We start from the raw sequence: 13,971 nt of genomic DNA on the forward strand, positions 1-13,971 counted from the left end.
TTGTTTTTTCATGTATTTTCTTTTGGCTGTTTTTCATCACGTACATCCCTGAGATTTTTGTCATGTTTTGCACTTTTTTTAAATGTTCCATGTCAGACTGGATAAACACTTTTTCTTTTAATTGCACCACTTAATCTTCAGGCTTATCATTACTAAAAAAATATTAAACAAACACTTTATAACTTTATATGACTATTCAAAAAGGTAAAATGTAAATGGAAAATCTCTAAAAAATATTACCATTAATGCTAAAGGTCTCAACTCTCCTAGAAAGAGAACAACTGCAATAACTGATTTTAAAAGGTATTCAGGTGATATCATTTTATTACAAGAAACACGCGCCTAGATGACGAGTTTTGCATTAGAAGCTGTACGGTGCTAACAAGCAGTTTATGATCACTGCTCACTTACAGACATTGCTTGTATTACGGGTTTTTACAAACCCGGCGTTAACCACAAAAAAATGAGCGAAGAGCAAAATTTTGCTCCACATCTCACCTCAATACAAGTGCTGCTTACGATAGCGGTGAGCTGGCTGAATGTGCTTGTGCACGATTTCCCCATAGGAGTCAATGGGGGAGAGCCGGGTGAAAAAAACCTAATACCTGCAAAAAAGCAGCGTAAAGCTCCTAACGCAGCCCCATTGATTCCTATGGGGAAATAAAAGTTATGTCTACACCTAACACCCTAACATGAACCCCGAGTCTAAACACCCCTAATCTTACACTTATTAACCCCTAATCTGCCACCCCCAACATCGTTTACACCTACATTATAATAGTAATCCCTAATCTGCCTCTCCGGACACCGCCGCCACCTACATTATACTTATGAACCCCTACTCTGCTGCCCCCAACATTGCCGACACCTACATTATATTTATTAACCCCTAATCTGCCGCCCCCCAATGTCGCCACAACCTAACTACATTTATTAACCCCTAATCTGCCGCCCACAACGTCACCACCACTATAATAAAGTTATTAACCCCTAAACCAAAGTCTAACCCTAACCCCCCCTTACTTAAATATAATTTAAATAAATCTAAATAAAATTACTACAAATAACTAAATAATTCCTATTTAAAACTAAATACTTACCTATAAAATAAACCCTAAGATAGCTACAATATAACTAATAGTTACATTGTAGCTAACTTAGGGTTTATTTTTATTTTACAGGCAACTTTGTATTTATTTTAACTGGGTACAATTGTTATTAAATAGTTATTAACTATTTAATAACTACATAGTTAAAATAAAGACAAATTTACCTGTAAAATAAAACCTAACCTACGTTACAATTACACCTAACACTACACTATAATTAATTACCTAAATTAAATACAATTAATTACAATTAAATAAAATTATCTAAAGTACAAAAGCAAACACTAAATTACAGAAAATAATAAAGAAATTACAAGATTTTTAAACTAATTACACCTAATGTAATCCCCCTAACAAAATAAAAAAAAGTCCCCCCAATAAAAAAAGCCCTACACTACAGTAAATTACAAATAGCCCTTCAAAGGGCATTTTGCAGGGCATTGCCTCACAGTAATCAGCTCTTTTACCTGAAAAAAAATTACAATTCCCCCCCAACATTAAAACCCACCACCCACACAACCAACCCTACTCTATAACCCACCCAATCCCCCCTTAAAAAATCCTAACACTAACCCCCTGAAGATCACCTTACCGGGAGACGTCTTCACCCAACCGGGCCGAAGTCCTCAATGAAGCCGACAGAAGTGGTCCTCCAGACGGCAGAAGTGGTCCTCCAGACGGGCAGAAGTCTTCATCCAGACGGCATCTTCTATCTTCATCCATCCGGCGTGGAGCGGCTTCATCTTCTAGACATCCGACGCGGAGCATACTCTTCATCCGACGTCTTCTTGAACAATGACGTTTCCTTTAAGTGACGTCATCCAAGATGGTGTCCCTTCAATTCCGATTGGCTGATAGAATTCTATCAGCCAATCGGAATTAAGGTAGGAAAAATCCTATTGGCTTATGCAATCAGCCAATTAGATTGAAGTTCAATCCTATTGGCTGATTCAATCAGCTAATAGAATGCGAGCTCAATCCTATTGGCTGATTGGATCAGCCAATAGGATTGAACTTCAATCCTGTTGGCTGATGCATCAGCCAATAGGATTGAGCTCGCATTCTATTGGCTGATTGGATCAGCCAATAGGATTGAACTCGCATTCTATTGGCTGATCCAATCAGCCAATAGAATGCAAGCTCAATCCTAATGGCTGATTTGATCAGCCAATAGGATTGAACTTCAATCCTGTTGGCTGATTGCATCAGCCAATAGGATTTTCCCTACCTTAATTCCGATAGGCTGATAGAATTCTATCAGCCAATCGGAATTGAAGGGACGCCATCTTGGATGACGTCACTTAAAGGAACCGTCATTGTTCAAGAAGACGTCGGATGAAGAGGATGCTCCTGATCGGAAGACGTCTAGAAGATGGAGCCACTCCGCGCCGGATGGCTGAAGATAGAAGATGCCGTCTGGATGAAGACTTCTGCCCGTCTGGAGGACCACTTCTGCCCGTCTGGAGGACCACTTCTGCCGGCTTCGTTGAGGACTTCGGCCCGGTTGGGTGAAGACGTCTCCCAGTAAGGTGATCTTCAGGGGGTTAGTGTTAGGTTTTTAAAGGGGGTATTGGATGGGTTTTAGAGTAGGGTTGGTTGTGTGGGTGGTGGGTTTTAATGTTGGGGGGGAATTGTAATTTTTTTTCAGGTGAAAGAGCTGATTACTTTGGGGCAATGCCCTGCAAAAGGCCCTTTTAAGGGCTATGTGTAATTTAGTGTAGGGTATGGCTTTTTTTGTTAGGGGGATAAGATTAGGTGTAATTAGTTTAAAAATCTTGTAATTTCTTTATTATTTTCTGTAATTTAGTATTGTTTATTTTTGTACTTTAGATAATTTTATTTAATTGTATTTAATTTAGGTCATTAATTTAATTATAGTGTAGTGTTAGGTGTAATTGCAACTTAGGTTAGGTTTTATTTTACAGGTAAATTTGTCTTTATTTTAACTATGTAGTTATTAAATAGTTAATAACTATTTAATAACTATTGTACCTAGTTAAAATAAATACAAAGTTTCCTGTAAAATAAAAATAAACCCTAAGCTAGCTACAATGTAACTATTAGTTATATTGTAGCTAGCTTAGGGTTTATTTTATAGGTAAGTATTTAGTTTTAAATAGGAATAATTTAGTTAGTGATAGTAATTTTATTTAGATTTATAAATAATATTTAAGTTAGGGGGTGTTAGGGTTAGGGTTAGACTTAGATTTAGGGGTTAATAACTTTAATATAGTGGCGGCAACGTTGGGGGCGGCAGATTAGGGTTTAATAAATGTAGGTAGGTGGCGGCGATGTTAGGGATGGCAGATTAGGGGTTAATAATATTTAACTAATGTTTGAGATGCGGGAGTGTGGCAGTTTAGGGGTTAATATATTTATTATAGTGGCGGCGATGTCCGGTTCGGCAGATTAGGGGTAAAATTTTTTTATTTTAGTGTTTGCTATGTGGGGGGGCCTTGGTTTAGGAGTTAATAGGTAGTTTATGGGTGTTAGTATACTTTTTAGCACTTTAGTTAAGAGTTTTATGCTACGGTGTTGTAGTGTAAAACTCTTAACTACTGACTTTAAAATGTGGTACCAGGCTTGACAGGAGAGGGTATTTTATCAACAGATGCAGAAAAGGCCTTTGACTGTGTTGCTTGGGATTCACTTTTTGGAAGACTCGTAATACCAGCGCTATGCAAGTCCCATTGAAAATATAGTATACGCTATTGATGTAAGTGGATTTGCGGTATTTCCGAGTCTGGCCAAAAAAGTGAGCAGTACACCTGTACCTGCAAGACTCGTAATACCAGCGGGCGTTAAAAAGCAGCGTTAGGACCTCTTAACGCTGCTTTTCAAGGCTAACGCAAAACTCATAATCAAGGCCACCAGAACCCCCATCAAGTTACAGACCTATTTCACTTTTAAATTCAGATGTTAAGATATTTTCAAAGGTGATTGCAAACAGGATTAATATCCTACTACCAGAACTAATACATTTTGACCAAGTAGGTTTTTATAACAGGGAAGGAAGCAAAAGACAACACGGCCAGGACCTTTAATGTGATAAATTACGCACAAGAACAGAAAATACCATAAATTATTTTATCAACAGATGCAGAAAAGGCCTTTGACTGTGTTGCTTGGGACTCACTTTTTGGAAGACTCGTAATACCAGCGCTATGCAAGTCCCATTGAAAATATAGGATACGCTATTGATGTAAGTGGATTCGAGGTATTTCCGAGTCTGGCCAAAAAAGTGAGCAGTACACCTGTACCTGCAAGACTCGTAATACCAGCGGGCATTAAAAAGCAGCGTTAGAACCTCTTAACGCTGCTTTTTAAGGCTAACGCAAAACTCATAATCTAGGCCACATTTTCTTAAAGGTAAGAAACCCAAAATATTTCAATATAAATCTGGCAAAAGCTACTCTGCCTCTCATCCCTCCAAAAAACTCAGGGAGTAGGAATATTAGTTAAAAAATACATCATCCCCTTTCAAGAAATTTCAGTAATTAAAGAGAAGGAAGGTAGATACCTACTAATTTGAGCTCTTTTATAGGGCAGACTAATTACAATAATCTCTCTTTATGCACCCTTAACAAAACAACATTTATTTCTTAAACATGTTTCAAATATTATACTAGAAAACCATAAAGGAACCCTTATAGTTGGAGGGGACTTGAATTTAACCTTAAACCCTTTACTAGATAGCTCAACACAATGCTCCTCCACCTCTACATCATATATCACAAAATCAAATAAACTATTTAAAAAAATCTTACCTGTTTACATGTGGGGAGAACAAATCATCCATCGACTAGAGATTATACTTTCTACTCTTTCCCACATAAAGTATACACGAGAATAGACTAAATTGTTTCTGATATTACAAGCATGAGCTTGTTTAGATCAGCTCATATAACCCCAATAACTTGGTCAGATCATACAGGAGTACACTGTTCATTTACATGGCCTTCTAAACCATTTAAAGATTACATCTGTAAATTGGAGGATAGTATATTAACTGATCCGTTACTACAGGAAAAATTACAAGAACAAATAGTAGAATATTTTCAAAATAACTTACTAATAGATACCTCTTGTCAAAATAACTGGGAAGCATACAAGAGTCTAATTAGAGGGGAATTAATAGCTTATAAGGCTCATCTGAATTAGTTAAAAAAAGAGAAAGTTAATAATCTTATAAATGAAATTGCACAAATAGAACTACTTCATAAACAAAACATGAAAGATGAGGAAATATTAAAAATGTTACAAATTAAACACGTTAAATTAGTTTCTATTTTAAGCAAAGAGCAGAACTGCTTCTCCCTATATTGTAAGCAGCATGCTTATACAGAATTTAACAAAACCAGGCCGGTCATTAGCACGATATATAAAAAGAAAATCAAGAGCTTCTTATATCCTTCACTTTAAAGATAAAAATGGATTTACACATCAGTCATCTCAAACTATAGCAGAAGTCTTTTGAGAATATTATTAAAATCTTTATAATCTACCATATTCATCCCCATATTTGGATAATCTTGAATATGACCGTTTAAAGAATATTAATAAATATGTATCTTAATTACATCTACTAAAAATCTCAACGACTCAAAGAGAAAAACTAGATCAACCTTTAGAAGAAATACAGAAAGTAATTAAAGAATTACCCAATAACAAAGCACCAGGTCCAGATGGATATACATATAAATATTATAATGTGTTTTAGAACAATTATTACCTCATATTTTAACATATTTCAATACCATAGATAATCTACACCCTTTCCCAAGACAGCACTTGAAGCTCACATAGTAGTGCTTTTAAAACCAAATAAAAACCCAGAACCCCCATCAAGTTACAGACCTATTTCACTTTTAAATTAAGATGTTAAGATATTTTCAAAAGTGATTGCAAACAGGATTAATATCCTACTACCAGAACTAATTCATTTTGACCAAGTAGGTTTTTATAACAGGGAAGGGAGAAAAAGACAACACGGCCAGGACCTTTAATGTGATAAATTACGCACAAGAACAGAAAATACCATAAATTATTTTATCAACAGATGCAGATAAGGCTTTTGACTGTATTGCTTGGGACTTCCTCAAAATTACTTTGGAAAATATGGGACTTGGCCAAGGGGTGATACAATGAATATTTACATTATATAATCAACCAAGTGCGTAGATATCTTTTAACAGTATTTGATGAGAGTCCTTTCAGATAACAAATGGGACACATCAGGGGTGTCCTTTATCTACATTATTATTTGTATATGCTATTGAAATATTAGCTGAAAAAATGAGAAATTATCCTGACATTACAGGAATACCTATAGGAGATCAAAAATATATTATTTCACTATTTGGGATGAAGATCTTTCGTAAGACTCACAGCAACTGTGAGTTCTGATTTTGGGGTTAGTTTTAGGTATTTTTTTTGTTTTTTTGGGATGTTTTTTTTTTTAGATTGTTTTTTTTTTTTTAATGACCGAAAAAGAGCTGAATGCATTTTTAAGGGCAATGCCCATACAAATTACAAATGCCCTTTTCAGGGCAATGGGTAGAATAAGTTTTTTTTAGTTAGGTTTTTTTTATTTTGTGGGTTGGGGGGCAGGAGGGTTGTAATGTTATGGGGTGTTTGTTTATATTTTTTTTCAAAACAGCTGTTAACTTTAGGGCAATGCCCTACAAAAGGCCCTTTTAAGGGCCCTTGGTAGTTTATTATAGATAATGTTTTTTATTTTGGGGTGGGTTTTTTATTTTTAAAACGGGGAATTAGAATAGGAATAATTTTTATATTTTTGGATAATTACGTTTGTTATTTTTTGTAATGTTTTTTTGTAATTGTAGTGGATTTTTTATAATTGTAGTTTTAATTTTTTAGTAATCTTAGTTTTTTATTTTTAGTAATGTTAGGTTTTTTATTTTTTAGTAATTTTTGGTTTTATTAGTGTAAGCTTAGGTTTTATTTTATTTAATAGGTAAGCTTGTATTCATTTTTAAATTGGTAGTTAGTTGATAATTGTAACTTTAATTTAGGTCTATTTTAATTATGTTAAAGTTAGGGGGTGTTAGGTTTAGGGGTTAATAGTTTAATTTAGGTTGTTGCGATGTGGGGGCTAGTGGTTTTGGGGTTAAAAGGTTTAGTTAGTGTTGGTGATGTTAGGGAATGGTGGTTTAGGAATTAATAGGTTTATTTAGTGTTTCAGTTAGTGTCAGCGATGTCGGGAACTGCGGTTTAGGGGTTAATAGGTTTAGTTAGTGTCGGCGAAGGAGGGGAACTGCGGTTTAGGCGTTAATAGGTTTAGTCACTGTCTGTGATGTCGGGGAACGGCGGTTTAGGGGTTAATAGCTTTATTTAGTTATTAAGTTGGTGTTGGTGATGTCGAGGAACGGCGGTTTAAGGGTTAATAGCTTTATTTAGTGATTTAGTTAGTGTTGGTGAAGTCAGGGAAAGGCGGTTTAGGGATTAATAGCTTTGTTTAGTGATTTAGTTAGTGTTGGCGATGTCAGGGAACTGCAATTTCGATTAAAACACTGAAAAATTACAAATATGAATAATGGATCTGAAAATTCGGAAACTGTGTTATGGTGCCGATTTGGAAATTTGGCTGAAAAGAAATGCACATGTCTACTGTATATCCTTCAAACTCTACCAATCCCATTACCAGACAAATTGTGGAGTTGTTACCTTATGTTCTAACTTCCTGTGTTAATCATTAGCACCGCACTACTATATTATAGCTAAAATCCCATTTGAACTTTACCACAGTATCCACATTTGTGGACCAACATAACAGGGTTGAATATTTGTTATAAATTGTATATTTTTGTACCTCCCATATTTGATGACTTGTGTAGTTGACTATGTCTTATATAGTCAACTACACAAGTTATCTACTAGAATCAGGTGCTATGATTGCATTTTGCTTATTTACAGTTACATTGTAACACTGGTTTATTGGGGTATTCCCACACCAAGGGGATACAGTAATTTCTATTTTTGTCGCATTGATATTACCACTCTGTGTTTTTATCTTATATTTCTTTTTTATCATTTCTAGATTAATAAAAGTTAAGTTTTAACCCCTTCTTCTGTAGAATTATTTTTTTCCTCCACGTATTTATCTACCTTTAACTTACATCCAGTGTCGTAGAGTGCTATTAAGGTACATACTTTGCCAATGTTACATTGGTACTCCCCGAACAATTTTCCCTTTTATGTATAGCACCCCTCCTCAATAAAATATCACCTGATGTGATATATTTTGCTATCCATTATAAGAACATTTAGATACATGATACAGGATACAACAAGATTTCTACCTATATTACAACAGGCATTAAGTGATTTTACTTGGAATAAAAAACACCCTAGAATAAATAAAATAATTATGACCATACCCAAAACACAGGGAGGCCTAGGCCTACCTGATCTGACCAAGTACAGAGACGCAACATTTCTCCAGCGTATCACAGACTGAAATGCCCACACACAATTTAAACGATGGGTAACCTTAGAACATAATATCCTAATAATCTAAAAACCTTACGGCTAGATTTAGAGTTGGGCGGTAGCCGTCAAAACCAGCGTTAGAGGCTCCTAACGCTGGTTTTTACCGCCCTCTGGTATTTGGAGTCAGTCAGGAAAGGGTCTAACGCTCACTTTACAGCCGCGACTTTTCCATACCGCAGATCCCCCTACGCCATTTGCGTATCCTATCTTTTCAATGGGATCTTTCTAACGCTGGTATTTAGAGTCGTGGCTGAAGTGAGCGTTAGAAATCTAACGACAAAACTCCAGCCGCAGAAAAAAAAACAGGAGTTAAGAGCTTTCTGGGCTAACGCCGGTTTATAAAGCTCTTAACTACTGTGCTCTAAAGTACACTAACACCCATAAACTACCTATGTACCCCTAAACCGAGGTCCCCCCCACATCGCCGCTACTCTATAAATTTTTTAACCCCTAATCTGCCGCTCCGTACACTTCCGCCAGCTAAGTTATCCCTATGTACCCCTAATCTGCTTCCCCTAATACCGCCGACACCTATATTATATTTATTAACCCCTAATCTGACCCCCAATGTCGCCACCACCTACCTACACTTATTAACCCCTAATCTGCCGAGCGGACCGCACCGCTACTATAATAAAGTTATTAACCCCTAATCCGCCTCACTCCCGCCTCAATAACCCTATAATAAATAGTATTAACCCCTAATCTGCCCTCCCTAACATCATCGACACCTAACTTCAAGCATTAACCCCTAATCTGCCGACCAGAGCTCACCGCTACTATAATAGATGTATTAACCCCTAAAGCTAAGTCTAACCCTAACACTAACACCCCCCTAACTTAAATATAATTTAAATCTAACAAAATAAATTAACTATTATTAAATATATTATTCCTATTTAAAGCTAAATACTTACCTGTAAAATAAACCCTAATATAGCTACAATATAAATTATAATTATATTGTAGCTATTTTAGGATTTATATTTATTTTACAGGTAACTTTGTAATTATTTTAACCAGGTACAATAGCTATTAAATAGTTAATAACTATTTAATAGTTACCTAGTTAAAATAATTACAAAATTACCTGTAAAATAAATCCTAACCTAAGTTACAATTAAACCTAACACTACACTATCAATAAATTAATTAAATAAAATACCTCCAATTACCTAAAATTAAACCTAACACTACACTATCAATAAATTAATTAAATACAATACCTACAAATAAATACATTTACATAAACTAACTAAAGTACAAAAAATAAAAAGAACTAAGTTACAAAAAATAAAAAAATATTTACAAACATTAGAAAAATATTACAGCAATTTTAAACTAATTACACCTACTCTAAGCCCCCTAATAAAATAACAAAGCCCCCCAAAATAAAAAAATGCCCTACCCTATTCTAAATTTAAAAAGTTCAAAGCTCTTTTACCTTACCAGCCCTTAAAAGGACCTTTTGTGGGGCATGCCCCAAAGAATTCAGCTCTTTTGCCTGTAAAAAAAACACATACAATACCCCCCCAACATTAAAACCCACCACCCACATACCCCTAATCTAACCCAAACCCCCCTTAAATAAACCTAACACTAAGCCCCTGAAGATCTTCCTACCTTATCTTCACCTCGCCGGGTATAACACCGATCCGTACTGGCTCCGAAATCTTCATCCAAGCCCAAGCGGGGGCTGGCGATCCATAATCCGGCGGTTGAAGAGGTCCAGAAGAGGCTCCAAAGTCTTCATCCTATCCGGGAAGAAGAGGCGATCTGGACCGGCAATCATCTTGATCCAAGCGGCATCTTCTATCTTCATCCGATGAGGAACGGCTCCATCGTGAAGACCTCCAGCGCGGATTAATTTTCTTCTTCCGACGTCCAACTGAAAAATGAAGGTTCCTTTAAGGGACGTCATCCAAGATGGCGTCCCTCGAATTCCGATTGGCTGATAGGATTCTATCAGCCAATCGGAATTAAGGTAGGAAAATTCTGATTGGCTGATGGAATCAGCCAATCAGAATCAAGTTCAATCCGATTGGCTGATCCGATCAGCCAATCAGATTGAGCTTGCATTCTATTGGCTGATCGGAACAGCCAATAGAATGAAAGCTCAATCTGATTGGCTGATTGGATCAGCCAATCGGATTGAACTTGATTCTGATTGGCTGATTCCATCAGCCAATCAGAATTTTCCTACCTTAATTCCGATTGGCTGATAGAATCCTATCAGCCAATCGGAATTCGAGGGACGCCATCTTGGATGACGTCCCTTAAAGGAACCTTCATTCTTCAGTTGGACGTCGGAAGAAGAAGATTGATCCGCGCTGGAGGTCTTCACGATGGAGCCGTTCCTGATCGGATGAAGATAGAAGATGCCGCTTGGATCAAGATGGTTGACGGTTCGGATCGCCTCTTCTTCCCGGATAGGATGAAGACTTTGGAGCCTCTTCTGGACCTCTTCAGCCGCCGGATTATGGATCGCCAGCCCCCGCTTGGGCTTGGATGAAGATTTCGGAGCCATTACGGATCGGTGTGATACCCGGCGAGGTGAAGATAAGGTAGGAAGATCTTCAGGGGCTTAGTGTTAGGTTTATTTAAGGGGGGTTTGGGTTAGATTAGGGGTATGTGGGTGGTGTGTTGTAATGTTGGGGGGGATTGTATGTTTTTTTTTACAGGCAAAAGAGCTGAGTTCTTTGGGGCATGCCCCACAAAAGGTCCTTTTAAGGGCTGGTAAGGTAAAAGAGCTTTGAACTTTTTTAATTTAGAATAGGGTAGGGCATTTTTTTATTTTAGGGGGCTTTGTTATTTTATTAGGGGGCTTAGAGTAGGTGTAATTAGTTTAAAATTGTTGTAATATTTTTCTAATGTTTGTAAATATTTTTTTATTTTTTGTAACTTAGTTCTTTTTTATTTTTTGTACTTTAGTTAGTTTATTTAATTGTATTTATTTGTAGGTATTGTATTTAATTAATTTATTGATAGTGTAGTGTTAGGTTTAATTGTAGATAATTGTAGGTATTTTATTTAATTTATTTATTGCTAGTGTAGTGTTAGGTTTAATTGTAACTTAGGTTAGGATTTATTTTACAGGTAATTTTGTAATTATTTTAACTAGGTAACTATTAAATAGTTATTAACTATTTAATAGCTATTGTACCTGGTTAAAATGAATACAAAGTTGCCTGTAAAATAAATATAAATCCTAAAATAGCTACAATATGACTATAATTTATATTGTAGCTATATTAGGGTTTATTTTACAGGTAAGTATTTAGTTTTAAATAGGATTAATTTATTTAATAAGAGTTAATTTATTTTGTTAGATAAAAATTATATTTAACTTAGGGGGGGTGTTAGGGTTAGGGTTAGACTTAGCTTTAGGAGTTAATACATTTACTAGAATAGTGGTGAGCTTCAGTCGGCAGATTAGGGGTTAATGTTTGAAGTTAGGTGTCGGCGATGTTAGGGAGGGCAGATTAGGGATTAATACTATTTATTATAGGGTTATTGAGGTGGGAGTGAGGCGGATTAGGGGTTAATACATTTATTATAGTAGTGGTGCAGTTCGGTCGGCAGATTAAGGGTTAATTATTGTAGGTAGGTGGAGGCAACGTTGTAGGGGGCAGATTAGGGGTTAATAAATATAATATAGGGGTCGGCGGTGTTAGGGGCAGCAGATTAGGGGTACATAGGTATAATGTAGGTAGCGGCGGTGTACGGAGCGGCAGATTAGGGGTTAAAAAAATATGCAGGTGTCAGCGATAGCGGGGGCGGCAAATTAGGGGTTAATAAGTGTAAGGTTAGGGGTGTTTAGACTCGGGGTACATGTTAGAGTGTTAGGTGCAGACGTAGGAAGTGTTTCCCCATAGAAAACAACGGGGCTGCGTTAGGAGCTGAACGCTGCTTTTTTGCAGGTGTTAGGTTTTTTTTCAGCTCAAATGGCCCCATTGTTTTCTATGGGGGAATTGTGCACGAGCACGTTTTTGAAGCTGGCCGCGTCCGTAAGCAACGCTGATATCTAGAGTTGCAGTGGCGGTAAATATGCCTGTACGCTCCCTTTTTGGAGCCTAACGCAGCCATTCTGTGAACTCTAAATACCAGCAGTATTTAAAAGGTGCGGGAGAAAAAAAGCATGCGTAGCTAACGCACCCCTTTGGCCGCGGGAACTCTAAATCTAGCCATAAGTAACTTTTGTTGGACCATTAAAAAAACAACATATCAGATACTCACCAGAAATCCAATACTATTAGAACATTTTAGGATATGGGTTAAAGTAATGACTCATCATTCGCATCTCACTTCTAGGCCATCTCTTTTAACATCCCTTAAATCAAATAACGAGTTAAAAATATGTTTATGTCCCATATCCCATCTATTTAGTACTCATTTATCTGATTTCCCAATTTTTTGGCTTATAGACAACGAACAAATAAAATCACAGGAAACTTTAATTCAACAAGGTTTTATTTGTTTTGATAACTGGTTCACTTATAGAAAGTACATGATTTTATAAAGAAACACTCTAAGACCAGAAATATCATCAGATCACTCACGAAATTTAAACAGTTATGTGTTAGAACCCCTCCAATATCTCACACATTGTCATTTGGCTATAAAATGCTCATAACGCCACTACCAGGACACACTCTTTCATATATTGAAAGATGGGAAAAAGATCTAGGAATTATTATTCCATTACATACAAGATAAGTTCTTATAAATTCTACTCTTAAAACTTCTATATCATCTGCCGCTTTAGAAATAAACTTAAAAATGTTTTATAGGTGGTACTACACCCCCCAAAAACTACAAATTATTTCATAAAATATAAAATGCATGCTGGCAATGGAGCCACATAAATAGTGATACAACATGGGGGTTTGGTTAAGCACACCTAACAAAAACATCTTATATATTAGTACACATATTGTGGGAGTGCTGCCAAAATAACCAAAGTAAATACAAAACAAAAAACAAAGTATTGGCATACATCCAAACTAATGAGACCACATATAAAAAGCTGCAAAAAATGTCTGCAAAAAACCTTATACTTTTGAATAAAATTGGGATCTTAGTCACACAATATGGCGATATTCTGCTCAGCCAGTCACCACTTACATGGTGTCCCAAGATAGACTGGTCCTAACACTATAAATCTTAGCCTTACTGGGCTGAATCATTCGATTCTAATTTACCAAAATAGAATTCCAACACTGCAGTACTATGCCTCAAATCAAGACTGCATAGAATGAAGCTCCCTGGCTTTATATATAGCTCAATTACACTGTCTGGAACACACCTGAGCAGGCTGGTGTGCTATAACCAAAGGGATTTGGTCAATCTC

This window comes from Bombina bombina, chromosome 5 (assembly GCF_027579735.1).
Source record: "Bombina bombina isolate aBomBom1 chromosome 5, aBomBom1.pri, whole genome shotgun sequence".
Classification (NCBI taxonomy): domain Eukaryota; kingdom Metazoa; phylum Chordata; class Amphibia; order Anura; family Bombinatoridae; genus Bombina; species Bombina bombina.